The sequence below is a fragment of the Osmerus eperlanus genome, chromosome 19, assembly GCF_963692335.1.
Source record: "Osmerus eperlanus chromosome 19, fOsmEpe2.1, whole genome shotgun sequence".
Lineage (NCBI taxonomy): Eukaryota > Metazoa > Chordata > Actinopteri > Osmeriformes > Osmeridae > Osmerus > Osmerus eperlanus.
Genome location: NC_085036.1, coordinates 3,481,889 through 3,502,881, shown reverse-complemented (window position 1 = coordinate 3,502,881; position 20,993 = coordinate 3,481,889). Strand labels below are relative to the sequence as shown.

At 44.1% G+C, this 20,993-nt stretch overlaps 1 long non-coding RNA gene and 2 other non-coding genes across 3 annotated transcripts; all 3 read right to left on the bottom strand.

Moving 5' to 3' along the window:
- Positions 1-8,188: 8,188 nt before the first annotated feature.
- LOC134039633 (uncharacterized) lies at positions 8,189-15,034 on the bottom strand. Its single transcript, XR_009932806.1, has 5 exons — positions 14,948-15,034; positions 9,958-10,331; positions 8,905-8,969; positions 8,629-8,666; positions 8,189-8,333 (listed from the first exon to the last, which is right to left on the bottom strand). It is a non-coding gene; the product is annotated as an uncharacterized LOC134039633 (long non-coding RNA).
- LOC134040166 (small nucleolar RNA SNORA18) lies at positions 10,085-10,218 on the bottom strand. The gene has a single exon (XR_009932875.1). It is a non-coding gene; the product is annotated as a small nucleolar RNA SNORA18 (small nucleolar RNA).
- On the bottom strand, positions 14,841-14,912 carry LOC134040161 (small nucleolar RNA Z40). Its single transcript, XR_009932871.1, has one exon. It is a non-coding gene; the product is annotated as a small nucleolar RNA Z40 (small nucleolar RNA).
- Positions 15,035-20,993: the final 5,959 nt, after the last annotated feature.

Below are 20,993 nucleotides of genomic sequence, written 5' to 3'. Positions count from 1 at the left end.
AAGCATGTCACAGAGGGCTTCACATACGCCCATAGAACTGCCCCTCAACCAACCTAAACCCTCAAATCGTATGTGTCTGCACACCCAGTTCTGTTCAGAACAAAGTTACGTAATGTGACAAGCCTGAATTTAAAGATTACATTAACCCTTGTGCTGCCTACGGGTCACATTACCCAAAGGTTCATAACGAACCATCGTTGTGTTTACCCAATACAAAAACAAACCTTCGCAATGTAGGGGGGTCTGAGACAGCCCAGGTAGGTCAGAATGACCCGAAGATAACACAAGGGTTAAAATAATAATGCATGGTGCAGGGTTGCCGATGTTGTCAGTGTCCCTCGTTTGTTTTTATACTTTAAATTCAGTCTCGTCACGTTACGTGACTCCTGTGCCACTGCTAGAGCTAGCTCGCACGCCTAGCCGACAAACGACTGCGTAACACGTATTTTACTGTAATCTTGCACTAGTAAAATATTGTCTTTTTACACAAATGTTGTGTAAAAGTGGTATTTTGACCTATATTGTGAGTAGCCTACATGAACCCAAGTCTGCACGCTTGGCCATGACAACAGTGACCTTAGAGAATTACAACTCTGTATTCACTTGTCTAACATGCCCCCGAGCGTGGTGTACTGTGGGAAGGCAAGCGGTGCAGAGCGTTAAACGCTGTAGTGGACACGCACCGCAAGTTGGCCATTATTTTACAGTGTGTAGCAGGGCTGGACTGGCCATCTGGCATACCGGGCATTAGCCCGGTGGGCCGACGCATTTTTGGGCCGAATCGCCGATATAATTGAAAGGCTTTTTTTTTTTTTTTTGGTCGGGCCGGTGTCCGCGTTTGCGGACCTGTGCAAAAAACATATTTGGTTGTTTTAGGTTTTTTTTGGCAATTTAGGCTACTTTGTTGCCGAGAAGATGCCACGTTGTTACGGTCAGTTGCTACATCTCCAAGGCAACCGCTTGTTGCTAGGTCCGTAAAGACGTTTATTTACCTCTGCGAACTTTCAGAAGGTATATAAACGGATTTATTAACTTTTGAGAACGTCTTCTGGACCAATAGGAACAGCGTATTGGTCCAATTATTACACTAGTATATAAGAAACTAAATCATCACACATTCTACCGATGCTAGATACAGGCAGGATACGTTAGCATTGCTAGTAACTGTTAGCGACAACATCATACAGCTTGCGGTTGTGATAAACCTAAGGTCGGAACAGCACCTCTTTTCAGCAACAGCTTCATAGCAAATCATGCTTTACATTGTCCCAGGTTTTCAAAGCTCTCCTCGGTGACATGGTCCGAGCAAATTAATACTTTAGCGTCGTACTTAATAGGGATATTCCCATAGATCAGCCATGCCTGTCTAGTGTCTTCTTCTTTGGGAAGATGGTGAAAAGTGTCAGGATTCCCGGTACAGCCTGGAACACTGCATTGTGCAGTGCTCCATTTTCAATAGCTTGAAAACGTATTAACTTTCTTATTTGTGTAGCGCCCTCTACCCTGATACATCCAACGGCAGGGCACCCGAGTTCCTATTTGTGCCTCTCGGCGAATGACCTATCAATCCCCTCCTGTGTCCCAGTAACTATAATCCCTATTTATCAGTGTATGTTTTATATTTAGTCTAAATATTATATAGTACACACCCAGTACTTATTCCAAATACCACGTCTCTTTATTCACATCAAACAAATGAATGAAATTACTAGTCTGGAGTGGTGTCCATGTAAACTAAATCATCACCGTTTCATTACCTCACAACGGGATGGTTACGATGTTGATATAAAATTAAACAAACCTTCAGTGACGGAAAACCAACTTAGTTATTATTTGTAGGGGTACACCAGCATAGGAAACAACACAAACGCAAAAACAAACTCAATGTCAATCACCAAATGATAGCAAAGATGCTAGGTTGCTACACTATCTTAATTATTACAACCGTGCACTGTGGGCCCACTCACACTCACACGCATACCACTCTCCGTTGCAGGCCTGTATCGTGGCTTGAGAGCGTGGGGGCCGTGAAAAAACACAAATGGCCACTTCACTCCGAAGAGCCAAAAAAAACACAAACTTTACGAAGAACTCCTGTGCCTCCGTCGGTATCCAGCTCTCGCAGTCCGCGGACCTAGCCGACGAGTCTCCTCTCCTCCGCACGCCGACTGTCCAGTACAGCACTCTTAGTAGTGCACACTCCCAGCTGCCAGGTCCAACTCAATATCAACCAATATCAGCTATTACAGAAATAACGAGCACATTCAATTGGAACAACCTTGTCCGTTCGTCTCCCTTCACAACGTACGCCCTGTTCGTTTTTTCATCCCTTTTTTTTTTCGCGGGCTTTCGCCCGCTTCCCTCTCCAATCCCAATCTCGATTAGAGGCGGGATTACTCTAAATACCATCCAATCATACCTTGACTGAACTAACGTGATGGCACGACCCACATGTTCTGCAAGTACCTTGTGCACAAACTTAACTACCGCCTTGACTCTTAAAGGAACACCAACCATTATTTCTCAATCACAGATGAAACAAAACCAAAATGTTTAGATTTGTAAGACTTAAAATACTAAAACCCATCCACAAATAAAATGATAATACTAGTAACCCTAGCCGGGTTACACTCTCCCCCTTCTAAAGTATCATGTCCCCATGACTAACCCCTACACGTGTATTAGGGCTCTATCTCGTGACTCCCTACTCGAACTAGCACACATAACACACTGAGCCAAAGGATGACACCACCACGTGTGGCAAGGTCTTTTCGTTCTTGAGAACTCTTGGGTCTGTATCACCATATCCCTATAGACTAAAGGTAAAGTCTTATCAGTGGGCCTCCCCAGTTCGTCATAACTCAGTTTGCTAACCGGTTTTAGGCCCCGTTTAGGATGAGGTTCAATTTTGTCCACTTCCGTTACTCTTGGAACATCAATTAACTGATCCTCTCCATCAGCCGCTGAAAGGTTGCAGGCGCCCCTGTAATCCCTTGCGGCATGCGTTCAAACTGGTAAAACCCCAGAGGGCAAATGAACGCTGTCTTTTCCTTATCTTCGGGTGCCATCGCAATTTGATAATATCCACTACGTAGGTCCAAGACCGAGAACCACTCACTCCCCGACAGACAATCCAGCACATCATCTATCCTAGGGGTAGTATACTGGTCTGGGGTAGTTCTATTGTTCAGGGTCCGGTAATCTATACACATGCGTATTGCCCCACTTTTTTTCCGGGCAATTACAATTGGGGAAGCATAAGGACTCCTGGACTCCGTTATTATGCCAGCAGCTAGTAGGTCTTTCAAGTGGCGTCGCACATCATCGATATCCGCAGGTGTGATTCGTCTGGATCTTTCTCTAAATGGTCGACCGTCCTCTAGTCGGATGGTATGTTGCACGTCTTTAGCCAGTCCCACATCCCACTCCGCCAATGAGAACACGTCCCCCCGTTCAGCCAACTTCTCTTGCATCCGGTTCCTCCACTCTGCAGAAATAGGGGATTCTCCAAACTGGAAAATTCGGGGATCTACTGTTTTTGAAGGAGTCTGTGTTCTGTGAGCCACAGTAACTGTGTCAGTGGGGAAAACATTAGCAATCCTTGTCCCCAGTGGTATGGTGATGTTCTTAGCCGTTTCATTGCAAATCAGCACCTTGAAATTGTCTATGTCCACGTCTGATGGTGACAACACTGTGGCAGGGATAAACAACCCAGCTGGAAGTTGACTATGAGTATCCTCTTCCATTAAGAGGATTTCCTTCCTCAGCTGGTCTCCAAGTTCCATTTTACAAAAGGCATACTTTTCACTCCTTGGAGGAATACTTAAGGTTCCCGGCCCCTGCCACGTTATCCCCCCAGCTACCTCATCAGCGTCTTTGTATTTCAACATCCCCTTTGAACAGCCTGTTCAAAGGGGAACAGCCTGTAATTTGTCTCGCTTAATCCCCAGATAGACAGTCCGGTTAGTGGCTGGATAGGCACTTGGGGTAAGTATTTTTTATACCATTCCTCAAAAACTATGGTGACCTGCGACCCACTATCAAGTAGTGCGGTGCATGGACATCCGTTCAATTGGACAGAAATTGTCGAGGCCGGTCCCACTAGTCCCTCGGGAATAGTGCTTGACCCGCTGATTTCAGGGTAACTCCGTTTAGAAAAACAGTCTAATCCGCTAAGATTGTCATCCGTTTGAGTCACTCTCACTCTCTCGGTCTTTGCTTTTCGGAGGGACCGTACCAATTTCTGTATCACCTGAGCTGTATTTTCTGGTGATTTGCAGTGGGTAGCGATATGTCCATCCTCCCCACAGCGGTAACAAAAATAATCAGCTTTAGGTTTCACTTGTCTCTCTCTGTCATGCAGAGCTCTGGGTTTTGTCATATGTAGTGCTGGGCTAGAGGAATTTATACTCATAACTGCAATTTCCTGTTGCAGTTGTTGAACCTGTTGTTTTAAGGCTTTCACTTCGGACTCTCCATGCGTATCAGCTGTTTTTATAGACGGTTTGTCTTTATATTCTACACTCATGGCTGAAGCAGAAACATTGGTGGCATTGACCTCCACTCGGGACCTTAATTCTTGCAGCTCAGCTCTGAGTTGTCTAACTGCCGAAGATTCTATTTTATCCTCCTCCCGTGTTTGTATTGACTTTACTGTTGCCTTGATTTTATGTCGGGTAGCTTCGTTTCCCTCAGCTTCTTTTATCTCGTTCAGCAAAGTTAAAAAACTTGGAGGGTTCTCTCTCTCAGTCTCAACTGTAGTAGCATCATGTCAGCTTCAACTGCCCCTCTAAGCAACTGCTCAACCCTTGCTCTATCCATTGTCTGCGGTATCAACCCCCCTCTCTGTACTACTTTGGTCAAAGCCTTCTCCATTCTATTCAAAAAATCAGATAACGCCTCACCAGAATATTGTTGTAAGAGACGAAACGCAAAGTATAAATCCTCTCCAGACTCAACGGTTCCGAACGCATTCTCTAAAACCTCAAGATATTGAGCGGCAGTAGTCTCAGGACTCGAGAATCTAACCGCTTTCACGATATCAAGGGCTGGACCCTTCAAACATTCCATTATTCGTCTACGTTTCTCCCTTTCAGAACACTCGCATTCAGTTGTCATTAACCGAGCTTGTTCTATCCAGTTATCTAGATTTTCCTCTCCATTTGGGGTTGGTATCATGCCTGAAAAAGGTCTTAGTCGTCGGTAAGCATTGGCATCTCCAGCTGGTTTATTTGTCTTCTCTAACAGTTCTCCCACTGCACGAATTATCGATTCAGGAGAACTAGGACTAGATGTAAAGCATAAATTTTTTATGTCATCCAATGACTTCCCTTCATTAGTTAAGAACTTTGACAGTCTCTTAGTGAAGTCGAAGGCAGTAGCTCCAGCCGGAGCTACAACGACCTTCCATGTTTATCCTTCATCTATCTGTAGCTCTGGGGGTACCCGAGTAGGGTCAATAACTTCCCTACATTCACATAGCACCAATATGGTATCTGGGGTGGGTCCTTCTCGTGAGTCTCTCACCCGCACTCTACCCAGGGCTTTTATAGTCTGTACAGTATTTTCTATATCTACCACTTCTGTATTTGCGGGTACTCCTATCACTAATAGGGCGTGATTTTCTGCCACTGTTACTTTTTCACACCACTCCGATAACTCTGCGAGTAGTAAAGGGTTTCTTTCAAACGCCATGCTGTCTCGACCTCAATGATCATAAATCTAGTTAAATCTTAACCCAGTTTCTATTTTCACAGGACACAGGATGGAGTAGATCCCGGACGAGCCCCCAAAATATGTAGCGCCCTCTACCCTGATACATCCAACGGCAGGGCACCCGAGTTCCTATTTGTGCCTCTTGGCGAATGACCTATCAATCCCCTCCTGTGTCCCAGTAACTATAATCCCTATTTATCAGTGTATGTTTTATATTTAGTCTAAATATTATATAGTACACACCCAGTACTTATTCCAAATACCACGTCTCTTTATTCACATCAAACAAATGACTCTTAAAGGAACACCAACCATTATTTCTCAATCACAGATGAAACAAAACCAAAATGTTTAGATTTGTAAGACTTAAAATACTAAAACCCATCCACAAATAAAATGATAATACTAGTAACCCTAGCCGGGTTACATTTGTAATTCCTGTGGAAGTACAGAGCAGCGAGCAGCTAGCTAAAAAAAGTGTCCGAAATCTACGCAACCTCCGTTTATGTTCCTGGACCAGAAAACCAGAGGGCGGGTAAATGTAAATTTTAGGCCGTGACAAAGTTGATGCTGCAACTTGTGACGTCACAAGTTGCACTGTTTCAAAAGCTAGCGTTTGCAAGTTGCAGTTTCAAAATAGTAGTGAGAAGTAAAATTTTGATAGGAAAGAGGTTTCAATGGACTTTGAGGTTCACTGTATGTCTATTTTACACACCAAACTGTCATTTTTCAACTATGACAAGGTAAAATCGGTTTTGCAATCAATCGCCCCTTTAAATATACAAATCATAACTCTAAGAATTAATTAATTATTTAAGTGTAAGATCAACAGATAAGTCTTGAGACCCTTCTTGAAGGATCCAAAACTATCACATGAATGCAGAACGCTAGGCAACTCATATTATAGAATGCACGCATATTTTAAGGACTCTGTCTGCAGGGAATGTTTCCGACCAGTCACGGTGGATGTGGGCCGCCTGGGCCAAAAATGCCAGGGCCGATTTTTTGTCCCAGTCCAGCCCTGGTGTGTAGGCTAGCATGTAAGCCTAGGATTTTTATGTTCCGAGAACGAACGTTTTAGGCCATGTCTGCTTATGCTGTGATACTGTAGGTCTAACCATCTGCATTTTATTTTGAACAACAGCATAGTTTTCGATTTCCCAAAAGGCTGATTTGAGAGACCGCATTCTTGTTGTGTCGGCTTTGGATGTGCTAAATTGGAATGATCTAATAAAAAGAATTATCTTGTTACTAGTCAAATGGCTAGTTCTGTAGACTATATACATGTGTATAATCAAAGACATGAAGCAAGATTGCAGGTTTATTACCTAAATTGAAATGTACAATTTGAATAATCTAGGTTAAAGATATCACATCCAAATCGAATGACATTATTTTCTTCGGCCAAGACAACAAAATCTTTCTGTTGCACCGTTCCCCACTCGTCTTCTACGTAAATTCACATGCTGCACTTTGTCTGGAAGTGATCAGCGCGCTCTGATGATTTGCATGTTAAACAAACAATATTTTTAATTTCTAGTAAATTGTAAGAGATAACCAATCAGGCACAATTATATCAGCATTCGGTAACAGGACTGGTGACACAATGCTTATTAGTAATAGCAAATTTTATAGCGGCTGAATCTGGAATGTCAAGTAGCTAGATTGAGTCAGTTTGTTTTTTGTACGTTTGTACATGTTTTGTGTAGTTGTCAAATCTCCCTTCTTACGTAGCCTGTGTTTCTTTCAGATGATCTCTTATAACACAGTGAGGTCAATCACACAAAATTGTTTGATGAAAAACATTGACATTTATTGAAGAAAAAAAACGTTTCAAATTTAGATTTGTCGATTTTCAGAAGTGTTCAGTAGAGTCTTGGTTGACCAAAGAAAATCTTAGTCGGGGACAGCCCAATTTTTTAACACCTAAACCCATGCATTATGATCAACATGAGCCTAACAAGTCAATTTCCTGAGAAGAGAAATTCCATTGAGCTAAAAGGCAAACAAGAAGACCCTTAGTGTGAAGAGGATTGTGCAGTGTGATGTCAGAGTGATGAAATGTATATGCGATTATAGAAGTCTTTCAAGTTGGCCCTTTATCATCCAGAGTTTGAGGGTTTCATATCACATCCAAATTGAGATTTTTCAAACTTTCTACATTGATAAATTGACAGACATACACAATGGTCAACTGGGCCAGCAGTGAATGTTGTGCTCAGTGAAGAGAAGCCTTTAATCTCTTCCCCATGACCCACATTAAATCCTGAGAACCACTTATGTTGGCAGAGTGCCGGGTGTTCAGCTCAGTGCCCCACCCACATCTTGACCCCTTCTGCTCAAACAAGTTAATATGCATCAACCGTAGAGCGGGACTTTGGCCACACAAGTGAGGTTTACACCCAATTCTGAAGGCACAGCTAAACAGAAAGGGGGAAAGGACAAACAAAACATTTGTATAGGAGGCAAAATGTCACGTGACTCAAAATACTTTATTAAAACATCAAACCACACAGATACCAATCATTGAATGGGATTGGTGAACACGACATTTGTTGAACTGTTTCCAACACGCTCTTGGCTTCAAGACATGTTGGCTGGAATAGTTACCCAAGCACCTGTAGATTTGATACATTTGAATGAGTAAGGAATAACCAAAAAGGTTCAGTAGCCTACCAATGCCAAGAGTTGGCATTGGTAGGCATAAATGTGAGGAACTGCATAAGCCCCTGAGGTGCAATCTCAAGTGAGAACTTGTTGCCCCTTGAAACAGCAAGCCAGTCATTGTGGACCTGCATTACATCCAGGGGCACTGCTCTGGGATCACTGCGTAAAGGGCCAGCAGCAGAATATCCTGACTGGCCCCCTTTGAATGTGATCCACATTTTCAATAGCAACGAGGAGCCCGCTTACCTTTCTAAAGGCGCCCCCAGTCTGTGCATACGCACCACCTGAAAGAAAAAGTTCACATTTATTGGAAAGCTTTTGCTTGTAGCAAAGGGGGTAACTTGGAAGAAATGTTCCCAGTAGATCACCTCAGCATGGCTGCTGAGGTGATGAGACTGGGATGAGATTCACTTTATGGTCAATTCCACAGCAAGTCAGGAACTGAGTCTCCTAAAAGCCTTGGTAAATTACCAAATTAGCACTGACAAACATCCAAGGGGGAAAACAGCCAGACGATCTTACCCTTGGTGGGGCTACAGTTCCTCTTGAAACCATTCTTGGTACAACAACTCCCATTACGGGCATACCTGTAAGTGGAGGACAATTAAAAAAAGACTCACTTTCATGACATGCAATATTAAAACCATTTTAAGGACTTCCATTTGAAGCTCATTAAAAGGGTATGATAAGGTGCATGACTGTCAGTACAATACTTTTAGCTAGACCAGGGGTGGGCAATCCTGGGAAAGGTGATTACCCGGGTAATGAAGGGTCATTACCCAGCTTCCACAGAGCTTGATAACAACCCATTCATTTGAAACAGGTGTGCTGGAGCAGGGAAACATCTAAAACATGCAGGACAGTGGCCCCTAAGGACCAGAATTGCCCACCCCTGAGCTCGACTATCAAATCAGAGGTCAGAACAGCCAGAAATTCTGTAACATTCTGTAGCAGAGCCCTGTGACATCACCAGCTCTGCACATGGATGAAAGGGTTGGGTATGCTGGACACTTCCAACCCTGGGGCAGTCAGCCCACAAATGGCAACTAGTTAAAGAGCAGTTCAGTGTGAAGCAGTTAAATGAGAATAGGCGTGTCTCTGCACAAATACCATGGATCCAGCCACAAGATGGCACAGATCCCAACGATGCCAGATACAGAGTTTTATGAACCGTTTTATGAGCAGACCACCCTGTGGTGAGGGCTGACTGCAGATACCATACAGTGTGTTACAATTGGGTCCATTTTTTATCACTTGGCACTTACTTACATCAAGCAACATCACATTCTATGCATATCTATGGTCCTTGGCTGCAAAGGGAGATTCAGATGTTGGAATTGTGACGAGGTAAAAAATAAAATGTATTGACAGATATACCAGGACTTCAGGCACAGAGCATGGAGACCAACGATGCCTGATGTCAAATTGTTCTTGCACACAGTTATGAACAGACCAGACGGAGAAGCCACTGGATGCAGATACCATAGGGCTCCTTTCAAAAGGGACAGCTACCAAAACACAAATTTCAGCTAGCATCAAGGAGGATTACTCAAATAATGTGAAAGCTTTACTCACCAACAGGTAGACTGTGCTGGAGAGCCATCTAGTGCTCATTTACAGACCTACACCTGATCAAAGAAAAGGGGTATATGAAACAAGTGAGACAGGCCACAATAACAGCTGTTATAGGAGCATTTTGAACTGTTGTTCTGCAGTAATATCCCACACGGCTAATGTCAGTAGCCATGAAGGTAAAGCAAAACCACAGGTATATTCTATGAGGCATTTCCAACAACTAGGCCCAACCGAGAAAGGTCTGTCGGGATAGGCCTCAGCAAAACACTGGAATGTTGATATGTTGTCAAGAATGACTAAAATTGATCAATTTACACCATGCAACAAACCGTAGCATGTGAATTCATCCAAGAGTATGCCCATCAGCCAAACATCTATAATAGGAAAATAACTTTTATATCACACACACACAATTCATTTGGGGTAAAACTCAGGTCCGTGTACCTTGTGGCCATTGGTTTTTCTATTTTGCAACCCGTGTTGACAAACGCAAAATAGGGCCGTAATATAGTTTTGTCACTTTAGTAAGTCGAACACACATTTAAGTATAACGGCTTGTTTTTGGTTGTTTCGTTTTTTTGGGAATAATTAAATAACCATATAACACAAATGGTATAACGAGCCATTAATCGTTGTTTTGATTATTCCATATCCTTTATGCTGATATCTGCAAAAGATGAAAAATAGGCTCGTAATATCGATTTGTCCATTTCGGAAGTCAGAACCAGATGATGGGGAAATGCGTGGTATCCGTTGTTTTGTTTTATTTTGGAATAACGGAATAACCATATAACACAAATGTTATTACGAGCCATTTACTTGTTTGTTTGATTATTCCATATCCTTTATGCTGGTATCTGCAAAAAATGAAAAATAGCCTCGTACTATCGTTTTGTCCATTTTGGATGTCAGAACCAGATTATGGGGAAAGGCTTGGTTTCCGTTGTTTTGTTTCATTTTGGAATTACGGAATATCCATATAACACAAACGGTATAACGAGCCATTTACTCATTTGTTTGATCGTCCGTATTATGCATACTGGCACAAGTGAAAAAGAGAGAGGGGGAAAAATGTGAAACTATTGGGGGTGTTATTACTTGCGAACACAAGAGGGCAGCAACGACTAGCTTTTAAAAAAATGTTCCTGTGATCTGCAGGCCTACAATCTTGACGACATGGCAGCAGGTTTTTTAGTAGAAGACACACACACCAAACTGAAGGCACATGTTGACCGTGTTTGCTAGTTGCTACTTAGTTAATAAATCTTTGATGAACCCAAGTTTCTTTAATATATATTAAGTTTCTTTAATATATATTAGAAACATTACAAGACGGGGCTCCAGTGTGTGTTCAAACAAGGCCAAAAGTGCCAGACGGTATCAATCACACCCGTGCAAGTAACACTCCACGCCCCAACCCTCCCTCCCCCCACCTAAATGACGCTTTCAGTTCTGTTGTACGTCTTAATGAAGTGCATTGAGGCAATCATAGTAAGAAAGTTGAGGTCATGTGGGCTACCTTTGCAGTTTACATAGACACACAACTGACACTGTTGTGGATACTTTTCTGTTCTGATCATATTCTATGTCCAAATTCAACTTCTTAAAAATCCAAAAACAGCACGGAGCAGCAACGAGAGGGTTCCCAGGAAAATCTGATTTCCCTTTTGTCTGTGCTTCACCTTTTATATCCAACAAATTACACCCCTGAACTTTTAAAACAGATCTATTGGCCTACTACAATTGTAAATCTCCTATGACTTCTGCTCCAATTGGGCCTTGATGCAATGCCGTCGAATAGTTTCTGCTGTTTCTGCCACGTTTTTGGGGACTAACCAGGGACCAAACCAGTAACTTGTGCCCAGTTCCTCTATTCTGCCCTACTACATGTGTTTTCCAACACCAGTTGCAATCAACCCTGGGTTATAGCCCTTCACCATTGCATGGTGCCATTCATTCTTCACAGGTCACACCCATCAAGTCAAAGTGAAAAGTAACTGGTCCAACTCCATGTCCAAGCCCATGGTATCTGTGGAGGAATACAGTCATCACACTTGCAAACCCTCCCCACACAAGTCCAATGACTTAATAACTTTCGTGTAGGCCCATACTATAGCAGTTTGCAGACATACAACACAGATGAGACTCAGGAGAGTGAATTAGAGATAATGGTAATGGGAGGGTGTTGCACTTTTCTGTTTCTCTTTTCTCCACTCGCTTCTTTACCTTCTCACGCTTTCCAATTGTTTAAACAAGTCTCTGTATTCTATTCTCTCTGTATCCTGTACAAAAGATGACTGTGTACTGTATATAAAACATTCCGGCATATAAATCCACGTATCTCCACACTCAGATCCTGTCACCCTTCCCCAGTCCGCTGCTGTTTTCAACTAACCTAAATACTACAACAGCATAATACAATTGCTGAAATTCAGTTATGACTTGTGATTTTTGAAAGCCACCCCAGGATTTCAGTGGCCCCATCTGGCCACTCCTATAAAACATTTCTGGGGGTGCCACTGCTTTTGCCTGTTAATGCCTGCACTGCAGTGAAGAAAACTATATGACAACAATAATGTTTAATGTAACTGGCCCCTCTAACAGAACCTCTGGCCCCAATGTAACTGCTGCCCCCCCCCACCCCACCCCAAAGATAGTATACTAACTTTAAGTACAGAAGTGTAGGCTGATATACAAATCGTCACAAGCAGAACAGAAATTTTCTTTCAAAGGACATTTTTAAATTGTGTGTCACAGGGTATGAATGCATTGATGTAGGCTAAAACGTGTTGTACATTGATGGATGTAAGGACAACAATTGTATTGTCCCTACAATGGCCTTTTGCAAAATTGAATAGATTTAAATGTAATGTTTTGGGTCAAGTTAACTGTACATTTAATCCAAACTGAATAATAGTTACATGAGAAAATAATATAATGTTTTTTTATAAATAAAAAGGGAAGATTTGCTCAATGATTGCCTCAATGCACTTCATTAAAGTTCTTCATTAAGCTGTTTTGGGATTTTTAAGAAGTTGAATTTGGACATAGAATATGATCAGAACAGAAAAGTATCCACAACAGTGTCAGTTGTGTGTCTATGTAAACTGCAAAGGTAGCCCACATGACCTCAACTTGCTCACTATGATTGCCTCAATGCACTTCATTAAAACGTACAACAGGGCTGAAAGCAGTAATTTAGGTGGGGGGAGGGAGGGTTGGGGAGGGTTTCTTGCACGGGTGTGATTGTCTTTTTCAACTGATACCGTCTGGCACTTTTGGCCTTGTTGGAGTTGGACCAGTTACTTTTCACTTTGACTTGATGGGTGTGACCTGTGAAGAATGAATGGCACCATGCAATGGTGAAGGGCTATAACCCAGGGTTGATTGCAACTGGTGTTGGAAAACACATGTAGTAGGGCAGAATAGAGGAACTGGGCACAAGTTACTGGTTTGGTCCCTGGTTAGTCCCCAAAAACGTGGCAGAAACAGCAGAAACTATTCGACGGCATTGCATCAAGGCCCAATTGGAGCAGAAGTCATAGGAGATTTACAATTGTAGTAGGCCAATAGATCTGTTTTAAAAGTTCAGGGGTGTAATTTGTTGGATATAAAAGGTGAAGCACAGACAAAAGGGAAATCAGATTTTCCTGGGAACCCTCTCGTTGCTGCTCCGTGCTGTTTTTGGATTTTTAAGAAGTTGAATTTGGACATAGAATATGATCAGAACAGAAAAGTATCCACAACAGTGTCAGTTGTGTGTCTATGTAAACTGCAAAGGTAGCCCACATGACCTCAACTTTCTTACTATGATTGCCTCAATGCACTTCATTAAGACGTACAACAGAACTGAAAGCGTCATTTAGGTGGGGGGAGGGAGGGTTGGGGCGTGGAGTGTTACTTGCACGGGTGTGATTGATACCGTCTGGCACTTTTGGCCTTGTTTGAACACACACTGGAGCCCCGTCTTGTAATGTTTCTAATATATATTAAAGAAACTTAATATATATTAAAGAAACTTGGGTTCATCAAAGATTTATTAACTAAGTAGCAACTAGCAAACACGGTCAACATGTGCCTTCAGTTTGGTGTGTGTGTCTTCTACTAAAAAACCTGCTGCCATGTCGTCAAGATTGTAGGCCTGCAGATCACAGGAACATTTTTTTAAAAGCTAGTCGTTGCTGCCCTCTTGTGTTCGCAAGTAATAACACCCCCAATAGTTTCACATTTTTCCCCCTCTCTCTTTTTCACTTGTGCCAGTATGCATAATACGGACGATCAAACAAATGAGTAAATGGCTCGTTATACCGTTTGTGTTATATGGATATTCCGTAATTCCAAAATGAAACAAAACAACGGAAACCAAGCCTTTCCCCATAATCTGGTTCTGACATCCAAAATGGACAAAACGATAGTACGAGGCTATTTTTCATTTTTTGCAGATACCAGCATAAAGGATATGGAATAATCAAACAAACAAGTAAATGGCTCGTAATAACATTTGTGTTATATGGTTATTCCGTTATTCCAAAATAAAACAAAACAACGGATACCACGCATTTCCCCATCATCTGGTTCTGACTTCCGAAATGGACAAATCGATATTACGAGCCTATTTTTCATCTTTTGCAGATATCAGCATAAAGGATATGGAATAATCAAAACAACGATTAATGGCTCGTTATACCATTTGTGTTATATGGTTATTTAATTATTCCCAAAAAAACGAAACAACCAAAAACAAGCCGTTATACTTAAATGTGTGTTCGACTTACTAAAGTGACAAAACTATATTACGGCCCTATTTTGCGTTTGTCAACACGGGTTGCAAAATAGAAAAACCAATGGCCACAAGGTACACGGACCAACTCAGCTGCCGAACTCTGTGTTCAGAAAGGCACATATCATTCACAGCTCAGAGCAGTTGAACATTTTAGCCAATCATCATTACATGATCATAAAAAAAAATACACATGATAAAGTTGCTTACCTGGCTGTGTTTGCATCCATCGTCACCCTTAAAAAAGAAATACAAATGGTCAACCACTTAAAGTTTGGGTCGTTTTAATGTAACAGCCCAAGTACATGTTCAGTCTCATAAGTAACACTGCTGCTGAAAGCACAGCAGTGGGTTGCAAGAGAATGGATTGCTCTGAGCACTGCTCCAGCACTCTGCTCCACTAGCTATTAGTCAAGACCGAAGCTGGCGCTGTGCTTACAAAGGTTACTGAAAAAAAGGCAAGGCTTAACATTTTGCTATTTCCATGTGGCTTCACATTCGCCACAACGTTTGTAAATATACATTAGACAGTAGGTAAATAGCGCAAATTAATTAAATAGCCTTAAAAATGGGGGCGGAACAGCCAACCACGAGTCACATGTCCTAGTTACTTACCGCAAGGTAAAGTGTCATTGTTCCCTGTAGTGCATGGGTTTACGCATGAAACAGTCATAAGGCCCGTCTGCAATTGCCTGCAAAGTCAAGACCGCTGACATAAGCGCAACCAAATAAGACAGGAAGATACCATTCGTGAAAACAATTTGATCATTACACTGGCAGTTAGCAGAGCCTGTTTAAGGAGAGCCTGGCCACTCCCTATTAACCCTCGTGCTGCCTTCGGGTCACATGACCCAAAGGTTCATAACGAACCATCGTTGTGTTTACCCAATTTTACCCAATACAAAAACAAATTAAAATAATTTTCTTTTAACCTTTGCAATGTGGGGGGTCTGAGACAGCCCAACGGTTAAAAGAAAATGCTTCACTTTGTCTTTGTATGCGGTAAATCTGTCGCAATACGACGGTGGGTCACAATGACTGATGGGTCAGAATGACCCGAAGATAACACAAGGGTTAAGCCCCATTGTACCGAATTTTGTTGCAGTTCCACCAGAGTTCCCCTGAGAGTGATCACGGTCGAGTGTAGAATGAATGGGAGTCTATGGAGCTAAACGGCTAAATCTTTCACCTGATTGTCGTTGAGAAATCTCAGATTTGATTGTAGTTTTTGCATGTTCAACATGGATTACAGGTCGAAAGTTGAATGAACGAGTACTTATGTACTTTCGATTTCTTACAGGGCAAGTCGTTGTTGCCCATAACACGCTAGCATTCTGCTAACGAATGCTGATTGGTTAGTGAAGGACTGACTACGACCAGAGATCCCGCTTGATGGCATCCGAAGCAGAACCAGAATGTCAGAGCATTAGCAACATTAGCAACAACATTAGCAAACCAAAACTCTTTCTAGCATGTGTATTGACAGGGAGAGCCTAACCTGTCAGCTGTGTTGTCGATGCCTCCAGTGTGCGAATTATACAATGACAATCGGGGGGGGTCAACTCAATTTTGACTATGGCAGTCAGTGTAATAGTGTGTGATATTCCCTGCCATAAAGTTAACATTTCTGTGTATCGCCAACCTGTTATTGAATGAATATGGTAACTATATTGTGATATTTACGATTACAGGCAAGAACGATATATAAATGTATCGACCCCCCCGACCTGTGGTTTTTATCTCTTTTGGGGGGGTCAGACCCCCCCAGACCCCCCCGTAATTCGCACACTGGATGCCTCGAGAGAAAAGTGGAAGTAACCAGAGCTTGCCGTCAAGCAGTATCTCAGGCCGTACAATGTGTATGACGTCAATGACATTTTAAAAGGCTTTTTAGAACAGAAAGGCGACTTTAAAAAAATCTATCACCCAGCGGTGTTTATTTTTTTTCCCTCCCCTTTCGAATTCAGAATTCAAATTACTAGACAAAAAATTATATCCTGAGAAAAGTGATTTTGAGGGGTATAGCTCCATAGACCTCCATTCATTCTGCACTCGACCGTTAGCGCCCTCATATGGAACTAGAGTGGAACTGCAACCATTTCAGAACCCGGAATTTTCCCGAGAGTGGCAGTTCTCTCTATATTAGACATTCTCTGGTACAGCGTTATTTAACGCTATGCACTGCTTGCCTTCCCACAGTGCACCACGCTCGGGGGCGTGTTAGACAAGTTAATACAGAGTTGTAGCAGAGACTGGCTGTTTATCAATCCACGTTTTTTTCCGTTCTTGGGAACTTGTTTGACGTCATCTTTCATTGCCCAAGTACAGTTCCAATCCAAAGAAGTCACCAAGAACGCCAAAAATACCCGGAAATGTTCCTGATCCGCCCCTTTTATCAAGAATGCATTGGATGGTGACTTGACCAGCGAGAACGCTTCTGATTTCCCAGAAGTGCGGACTTGCAAGACCATTCTCGCAAGGACGCTTGCAAGAACGTTCTTCAAAAGAATGTACTTGCGTTCTCAGCGTTCTTCGGATTGATAAACAGCCAATATCTAATATAGGGAGAACTGCCACTCTCGGGAAACTTCCGGGTTCTGAACTAGTTGCAGTTCCATGTGAGGGCGCTAACGAGCGAGTGCAGAATGAATGGAGGTCTATAGAGCTATACCCCTCAAAATCCACTTTTCTCAGGATATAATTTTTTGTGTAGTAATTTGAATTCTGAATTCGAAAGGGGAGGCAAAAAAAATACACACTGCTTGAAGTTAGAATTTGTTTAACCGTACTTTGACCATTCTTGCTCTGATTTAATCCATAGAGTCAAATACCTGGAATTCTATTTGTATTGGCATTATTTGGTTCATGCTAATACACTGTTCAGTTTCCCATCTTCCTTTAAACCATAGGGGAATTCGTTTTGGTTGTTTGGACAATATTTAACCCCCTACACCTCTTACACCCGCGACAAACGGTGAACGTTTTACGGTCCTTCTTCACCGGGCAGACTTGACATCTCTTCCTCTTACTGGCAGGGACCGGCGAGGTCGGTCCTGCCGATGAGGAGGCGGCGGCGGCTGCTGCTGCTGCGCCATCCTCTCCGGGTCGCCGTTGAGGAGGTGGATCGCGACAGCTGGCCATCCGTAGGTCTTTCACAACCGCGGCAGCAGCTCCCATGCGGGGCAGACATCGTCTTCTTTCCATCAGTGGAGTCTTGAGGGCCCTTCCGAGCTGCTCGAGGAAAAACCTCCTCTTGTTGCGCTTACGCGGCATCCAGTTGGGGTTGACCTCTCTCCATATCACAAAGTCGTTGTAGGAGGAGACGTCAACGATGTTGCTGAAGATGACGAGGGGCCAGCGGGCTGTCTTCCTTTTACAGCTGTAGGCCGTGATGACCTTATCCAGATTGTCGACACCTCCTTTGTTCAGGTTGTAAACTAGGACGATGGTCGGTTTGCCGTCGTTTCTGTCACTGATTTCAGCGTCTGTGTGGCGTGTGCTCATGAGTAAAACATTCTTATTTTTCTTCGCGAGGTAGGAAACCAGAGTAGTGGTGAGAGTGAAGGCGAACTGCGACGACAGCACCCGTCGCGTCTTCGTCGTCAGCAGCTCGGATGGGAGCTCGGTCCTGTTCTTTCGCACGGTGCCAACCGTGGTCATGTTTCTCGTCGCCATGAGCTCTCGTCCGAGTTCGTAAGAGGTGAAGAAATTGTCACACGTGACATTGCGATCCTTCAGGCCCTCTGTCACGTCGAGCACGACGCGCTTCCCCTGGTTCCTCTCCGGGACTCCGTCCATCTGCTTCCCGGTGTAGACTTGCATCTTCCAAGCGTAGCTTGATTTTGCATCGCACGCGACCCACGACTTGATGCCATATTTTGCCGGTTTGCTTGGCATGTACTGCTTGAATGGGAGTCAGGTGGCTGAGCGGTTAGGGAATCGGGCTAGTAATCAGAAGGTCGCTGGTTCGATTCCCTGCTGTGCCAAATGATGTTTCCTTGGGCAAGGCACTTCACCCTACTTGCCTCGGGGGAATGTCCCTGTACTTACTGTAAGTCGCTCTGGATAAGAGCGTCTGCTAAATGACTAAATGTAATGTAAATGAAAGGACACCGTCCTCTGAACGCGAGCAGTTGTTCATCCACGGTCACTTCGGGCCCTGGGTCGTAGAGGCGTGGTAATCTCTCTACCCACATATCCCAGACCGCTCTTATCGCCGCCAATTTGTCTGTCGCGCGACTCGCCGCTCGTGTCCCACGTCGTCAAATCGTATCGACGTCGAATAGGTGTAGAAGAGTTTCAGCTGCATGGTAGCGCGGAAAATCGCTCTGCCACTTTGCGCGTCCCATAGACTGGCAGCCGCTTCGCCTCGGGACTTGTACACCCCTGCCAGGATTAGCAGCCCTATGTAGGCACGTAGGTCAATGGCGTCCATGGCTTTCCACACCTCTCCGCGTTTCAGATAACCTTCCCGATTTGTCACGTCCAAGATTACTCTTTCGATTTGTGGCGTGACAAAGAGTAAAAACGCGGAGACGATGTCGTGAGCGTGGGAAACGGCGTAAGCTGTGGGTCCTCTGGGGGTCCTCTCCGTACTGTCACGTTGCGACAGCAGCCTCGGATTCCTCCGATAAGCAATCGAACACCATTCAATTTGGCCGTTTTTCGACAAGAAAGTATCTCTGTCGATTTGAGGGGCTTGGTCGGCGTCGGCGTCGTCATCGTCGTGGTTGACTGCGTCGTACTCTTGCCCGTCTTCCTCTTCTGACACATGCTCGGCGTACTCTTGCCCGTCTTCTTCTGACACATCCTCGGCCTCCTCTTCAGACTCACTTTGCTCGATATTGGCAAACATCTGCTGTAGAACTTGCAGCGCACTGAAATCCCGAGCCATAGCTGCGTGACCCTAGACAGAAGCTGTCCTGACCCCCACGGAATGTGTGTTAGTAGCACTTGCCTACAGCTTACGTGATTACATGGACAAATGATTCTAAGGACGCCTCCCTAATTCGACCGCCAAAGAGCGATCACGGATCGTCGATTCGTAAAGGCCGTCTTTGAGATGTTGGCCTGCGACGACCCTTCTCGGCCGTGGGCTCGGCAAAGAGGTCCGACTGCGGTTTCTCTGACGCCAGACGTCACGTCGCCCGTCTGCTTCCGAGGCCCGACCTGCCGCTTGGCAGACGGGTCCGACTGCGGTTTCTCTGACGCCAGGCCAATTCTCCCGCCGAGAGGGATCGCCAATCGTCGAATCGTAAAAGGCCGCGGTTGGACCAAAAATAAAGTGGACGAGACGAGGTCGGCGACACGCATCGATTTAATTTGTCTCCCGCCGTTCCAACCTTATCAATTTAATCTAGGTCAACGTCGCCCGTCTGATTCCGAGGGCCGCCGCACGGCTGCTTGGCAGACGGGTCCGACTGCGGTTTCTCTGAAGCCAGACGTCACGTCGCCGGTCTGCTTCCGAAGCCCGACCTGCCGCTTGGCAGACGGGTCCGACTGCGGTTTCTCTGAAGCCAGACGTCACGTCGCCCGTCTGCTTCCGAGGCCCGACCTGCCGCTTGGCAGACGGGTCCCACTGCGGTTTCTCTGACGCCAGGCCAATTCTCCCGCCAAGAGGGATCGCCAATCGTTGAATCGTAAAGGCCGCGGTTGGACCAAAAATAAAGTGGACGAGACGAGGTCAGCGACACACATCGATTTCATTTGTCTCCCGCCGTTCCGACCTTATCAATTTAATCTAGGTCAACGTCGCCCGTCTGCTTCCGAGGCCCGACCTGCCGCTTGGCAGACGGGTCCCACTGCGGTTTCTCTGACGCCAGGCCAATTCTCCCGCCGAGAGGGTTCGCCAATCGTCGAACCGTAAAGGCCGCGGTTGGACCAAAAATAAAGTGGACGAGACAAGGTCGGCGACACTCATCGATTTCATTTGTCTCACAAAACATAAATTACACAGCAATAATAAAATAAAATACAAGTTATACCAATCTACATTTACAGGTCAGGAACCATTGTGAGTTTAGCTAAAACCTAGAACATTTACCACCAACTCTATAAAACACACAAGGTACATACTGATCCACAATACCCAATACTCATCCACACAAAACTCATGGATGGACAAACCATATGCACTATGCATATGCAGCTAAAGGAACTGGAGCAGCAACAAATAAACTGTCCCCAACGAATCTTTGAACTACAACAAAGACTAAACACAGGGGTAATACAGTAGGAATGTAGCAATATCACAATT